The sequence below is a fragment of the Triticum aestivum genome, chromosome 2B (assembly GCF_018294505.1).
Source record: "Triticum aestivum cultivar Chinese Spring chromosome 2B, IWGSC CS RefSeq v2.1, whole genome shotgun sequence".
NCBI lineage: Eukaryota > Viridiplantae > Streptophyta > Magnoliopsida > Poales > Poaceae > Triticum > Triticum aestivum.
Genome location: NC_057798.1, coordinates 280,112,413 through 280,118,852, shown reverse-complemented (window position 1 = coordinate 280,118,852; position 6,440 = coordinate 280,112,413).

Sequence of the window (6,440 nt, the reverse complement as noted above, 5' to 3'; positions counted from 1 at the left end):
CATCAGACCTATCTACATATGCATCATTATCAACAAGGGGGTGGAGGGGTTTGACTGCAGCAAGCCAGCTTTGACTCGGTGGCTATCCTGAACTACGACTGCAAGTAACTCTTTTGAGGTGGCGCACATGAGTCCACATATTCACCATATCAATACACCACTATGGATCCGCTCCCGTCTCCCTACGAGAACGCCATCCATAGCACTCACGCTTATCTTGCGTATTTTAGAGTATCCACTTTCACTTGTCTATGAACTGATATAAGCAACCCAGAGGTCCTTTTCCGTGGACACGGCTATTCGAATAGATTAGGTTAACCCTGCAGGGGTGTACTTCTTCACACACGCTCTCACCACTTACCGCCGTTTACACGACATGTACTCGGCAACCTTCAAGCGGAAGCCCAACGTGGGTGTCGGCCACGGCCTACCTAAACACTCAAGTCTCTAGTCCAGGTTTATCGCCTATTCGGGTTCCATCCATGAGGAGATCCGGCCGGAGTTTCGCTCACAGCCCCAAACGATGTGAACAGGGTTCCCGAGACACCAAACGGGCGCCCGGTACACCGTGCCACGTGCCTACCGCATCACAGCCCACCCCTACGGTCAGCGCTGCGCACGGCCTCCAGCATACTACAAACACCAGAAACTACTTGCAAATCCTGGACAGAGGACAAGGGTGGTTAAGAAGCCGAGAGGGTCCATTGGTTTCGGGCCCAATGCGTGGTAGTAGCTGAATCATGGATCACAAACACAGAACTCAGTTCCTGAGGACGGCTGCAATGAGACAACCCACCATGTACTCCTACATGGCCTCTCACCGCTACCTTTACCAAATCGTGTTCACACACTTAGCTCACACACAGTAGGACATGTTCACACACCTCTGATTCATCCCCGATGAATCAGACCTGACTCAACTCTAAGCAGTAGCAGGCATGACAAACAAGCATGAATGAGTAGGCACATCAAGGCTCAAACAACTCCTACTCATGCTAGTGGGTTTCATCTAATTACTGTGGAATGACAGGTCATGCAGAGGATAAAGGGGTTCAGCTACCGCAGCAAGTAACAAATATGTCGTTGTTGTCCTAATGCAGTAAAAGAGAGCAGGAGCGAGAGAGTAGGATTGTATCGGAATGGACAAGGGGGTTTTGCTTGCCTGGCACTTCTGAAGATAGCATTGAGTCTTCATCGGTGTCAACGATCACATCATCGGTATCACGTCTATCGAGAGGGGACAAATACCGGCAACACAGAAAGGAACACAATCAATGCAATGCACAATATGATGCATGATCATGACATGGCAAAATGAATGTGTTTTGGGCTAATGCAACTAGCAACAGATTAAATGAAGTTGGTTTGAATCCAAGATTCAAATTCAAACTCCATATGGGGTTATTTAAATGTCAGTCACTTCATTTGTCCTAAACAGTAGTGATAAGTTGTTCTAACATGCATGAAAATGGTACAGATGGATTCCTTGAATTTTTCTGATAATTTTTCATATATAATTTATTTAATTTGGAGTTACGGTTAATTTTCTATGATTTTTAGAAGTTTTAGGCATTTTCTGGAATTCCAGAATTAAATTAAATCCAGAAAATACTTTATGACATCAGCAGTGCGTCATGCTTGCATCAGCAAGTCAACAGGGCTGCCCCGGGTCAAACCTGACCAGTGGGGCCCACTGGTCAGTGACACAGGGGCTAATCCCGGTCAAACCCAGCGCTGACTAGGGTTTGACCAGGGGTGGGGCCCGCTGTCAGTGGCCTACGGGTTGATTAGTGTAGGGGGGGGTTAGCCGCTAATGATGCCCACGTCATCATCGCCGGACTTACGCCGGCGGCGACCAAAATGGCGGCGGCAACGCGCCGGACTTGCGCTAAAGGCGACGGAGGCGGCGGCTGAGGGCACCAGGGCATAGCCCTCGCTCTTGCGCATCCAAAGGGCCAAATGGGAGGGGTTGGGGTGGTTCGAGCTCGCCGGGGTCGAGCTCGTGGCGGCGGCCGGCGTTCGGGAGCAGCCGAGTATGGTGCTAGAGGGCACGGGAGGCGAAGCTACTGGTAGCTGCAGGTTCGTGGAGGCGCGCTGAGCACACCGGTGTACTCGGGTGAGAGCTCCAGTGGCTGCCGTGACGGCGGCGACGAGGTTAGCGGCGGCCGGAGATCGGGCCAGCATGGCGCAGTGGCTGCAGCGCGTTAGCCAGAGAGCCGAGGAGCGCGTCGGGACCCTGGGGACCTGGGGAGCACGCGGGGGCTACTGGAGCGAGCGGAAGAGCGCCGGGACGCGAGGTCCACCGGCAATGGCGATGGCCGGAGCTCGGTGCTTGCGGGGAAGGCGGCTACAGCACGGGAACGAGCAGAAAAGGAGGGGGAAAACGAAGAAGATCTTACGGCGGTCCTGGAGATCAGCACGGGAGGCTCGGGGACGGCCTGGCTGCAGCCAATCGACGACGGAGAGGTCCGGCGACCGGCGATGAAGAAGATGGCAATTGCGTTGCTTCGGTGCCTCCGGGCTCGCGAGATTCGCCGGAGAGGAGCCGCTCGAGGTAGCAGAGGCGATGGACGACTCGAGGAGGTGAGGCGTGCGCGGTGGCTACAGATACGGTTGACGGCGGCGAGAGGCGTGCTCGGGTCTGCGAGAGAGAGGGCAGCAGGGGAGAGAGGAGCCGACAGGGAGGGAGTGAGAGGGGGTCGGGGGTGTCGTGGCGTCGCGGAAGGCGACCAGGGCGACGAGGGGGTAGCCAGGCAGGCAAGGAGGAGCTGGCGCGGCTCGCCTGCGCGCCAGGCACGCAGCTGCTTCGGGGCGAGGGGAGGAAGACGACGGAGGGTAGCGGTGGCGGGCTGGGCCGGCCAGGTGGGGGAGCTGGGCCGGTCCTGATGGACCACCAGGTAAGCGCCAGGTAAGATGCTTTGCTCTTTTTATTTTATTTCTATTTTAGTTACTGTTTTCTATTTTCTGTAATTGTGTTTGGATTTATTAAAAATGCCAGAGCATTTCCAAAAATCATGCAACTGACTGTGGCCACTGTTTGGAATATTTCCAACAGTAAACATTTCAGTTTGTGATTATTTGAGCATTTAAAATATTATTAGCAATTAAATGCCCAAATGCAAATACTATATAATTTAATTCAAAAATCCAGGAATAGCCTATAATTATGTTCATCATTTTTGGAAGAGGTTTTTCACCTTTAACAGAAATTATGAACATTTCCAAAGGGCATTCTGGGTTATTGAAAATATTTTTATTGAACCTAGTTAAATTTCATTTGGTGCTAGGGTTTCAACAATCCCCATTTCAAATTTAAATGAAATTTAAACATGGTGCAACACTCTAATGCATGCACTAGGCATTGTCAGAACTAGGGATGTGACAACTCACCCCCACTAAACAAGAATCTCGTCTCGAGATTCAAGCGTAGGGTAAGGTGAAGGGGAACGCAACTAGTACAATCTTCACGATCCAGGGTGCACTTCATAGAAACGTTGATTCGAACACCATCTTTGTCTTGATGTCTTGTTCTGAGAAATCCTGTCAACATGACATGGAGGGAAGAAGGAGACTCTAGAAGGGTCGATCTTCTCGAAGATCGAACAACTCAGGATTAACTCCTGGAATGTGACATAGCAACATCTCTCAAGCTGAGAGACGAAGCATACCTCTAGAGGGACGGAGTGGAGCAGGTGACGAGGTTCACTAGGTAGACAGCAATTCCAGACTTAAGAAGATGGTAAACGATTGTCAACGTAGCGAGGAGTTGAGTTGCCATGATACCATAACGATACACCTTAGGGAAGGTGACTCGTAGAGATATCCCCTTAAGTGGCAAAAAGAATTACTTTTGATTCAAAGATCATTGAAACTCTTTAAACCAGCCTAAGGCAATTCTCGAGCGATCGTTTGGAGGGGGTCAGTAGAATGGCATACTCGGACTTGGATGATGTGGATTACCTTGTTGAAGACAACGCAATGGATGAATTTACTTATCACTGGAAATGGAAGGGACATTGGTGGTGCAAGCTGGGAACAAAATGCAAATGCTGGGAACGATTCTGGTAACTGGGGAAGAACCCAACAATAGAGAGTGAATTCACTGTTGGAGTGGTTATAGCATAACCGAGGAAATCTGGGGCAATCCCAGCTAGTGCCGATGATAACACGTAGCGCTTGTGCGTGCTTTCAAGAACTTGAGCATTTTCATATTCATCAAGGTTTTACCAACATCCGTGTCAAGGGTCCGGTAACACAACTTACTACCATGATGAATGGTGATGGAGGATGCAGATGCAAAGGAAGATAACACCTTCTCAGATTACACCTTAGCGAAGCCAAGGAACAAAATCTGGATGATCGACCGAGAGACATTTAGCACTCCGCTTCTAATGTTCTCCTTGATGTGCTAGTGTATCCCATTCATAGATACGGTTTGATAACTAGAACATCAAGTAAAGGTCGGACTTCGGGAACACAACAAATCATAAGGCACAACTAGAGAGTAAATCCTACGAAGTCCTTATGGGAAGGTGGCCAACTTCATCAATCAAGATATTATAATAACAGGTCTTCCGGCTGGGTGTGTTGGCCATGACATCCACTTTATCGGTTATCGCGAGACCAATATTATAGTTCTTGGGAAATTTTCCAAACCATCATATCTGCCTGAGATTCAGATCTGGTTGGTGTCAGGATATTCCAGACTCATCGAGTCTAGGAAGAAAAACGAAAGTTTGCAACACAAATCGACGAGATGACGTTGCGAGATTCTCGGAAGATGAACTACGATAGCAAGCTCCAAAACATGAGCTGGTTCTGCTACAAACATGTGAACACGTTGTCCCAGACAAGCATGACCACGTGGTAGTCTTATAATAAAACACTACCGAGTTCAGGAGGGGGAACCATCAACGAGGGTATCGAAGTTCTTTCATAAGTCCGGATTAGCTCTTATGAAGGAACTCCTTCTCCTTGAACAAATCAATCAGTGGCTTGGTGTGCTAGGGATACATATAGATTGAAGGTTGCAAGTCTTCAAACCACAGCATTCTTCGCACGTGTGCATGACTGATTTGGAATGATTCCAAAGAAAGCAACATTGACTTTCTCGAATCCACGGCGGCAACTTGCATCAGATGCACATGAATTAAAGGAAGTCACTACCTTCATCCAAACATATGCTTCATGAGCTAGCATGAACAAATGCTTTCAAAAGTTTCCAACACTAGCTTAATGTTCAGCAAAAATATGGAGAAGACAAGGATGTTGTCAATGGGCACAACAACAATTCATCTGGGTTTCCTTTTAAAAGGAATTCCATAGTTAAGTGAACAAGTGATAGCATTGGTCAGACCTAAAAGATATAATGGTGTATGCTCGAGGGATCAACCACGAATAAGACAACATTACGAGCATCGTTGGTACTGATTTGATTTGACGATAGCCCACACTCAATCAAATGATTGATAAGACAATAGGTCCAGCAACTGATCACAAGGACCAATCGATGAAGATATCATCTTTCTTCAACACACACTACACAAGAATATCCCTTTGGAACGAACTAAGTCAGACAAGCTTTTATCTTCCAACTCTCCAAGTTGTTGTCTAGCTTAACCAACTAGCTCAGGGATATCTAACACCGATTCTTGGAGAGAAGGTGGTTCACAGGAAACCAACTTGATCACGAACTCAACATAGCGGTCAGGTGACAACCCGGTAACACCTCCAAGAAGATATTTGGAAAGTCACGAACCACCGATATGTTACTAAGCTCGAGAACAATCTTGCTTTTCAGAGCAAGATGATATGATCAAATGAGCGAGGACTTGACAAAATCCTAACTCATCAATCAAAGAGTGCACCAGGAAATAAAGACTAGGTAGCACGATCAATCTTAGAATGGTGATTCAATAACCAACATACTAATAATAAGATTATTGTCCATTAACTACCAAGCAATGGGGTTGCTAGGAGTATTGAGTTCACACATCATGATTCACTTGTCGGCACTCCGGCTGCAACAACACGGAACCGAGGAATGAACAATGATGGCAAGAAGTATCACTGTACCAAGAGTTCATAGGATGGTGTGCAATTCCTATAACAATCCCGATATAAAGATGGTAATACTTCAGGGTAGAACAGGATCAAAGGCTGGATTAGCAATTTGATCTGCGGGGCACAACTTCTTTGACCCAATCCTGGATATGGAAGAGGTACTGGAGTTTGTTTCTCCTAGTCATTCTGCGATAGAATGGCTTGACGGACCACAAGAGTATTAGGCATCGATAAACGAACGCACGCATACTCTTGACTATCAATTGATAGACGAGGGTCAGAATGCAACTAAAGAGATCAACTCAAAGGATCATATAATTTTCTGAGTTGTGGACGCATAGATTAGTATGTCGAACCAAGTTCAACATGTTTCTTCC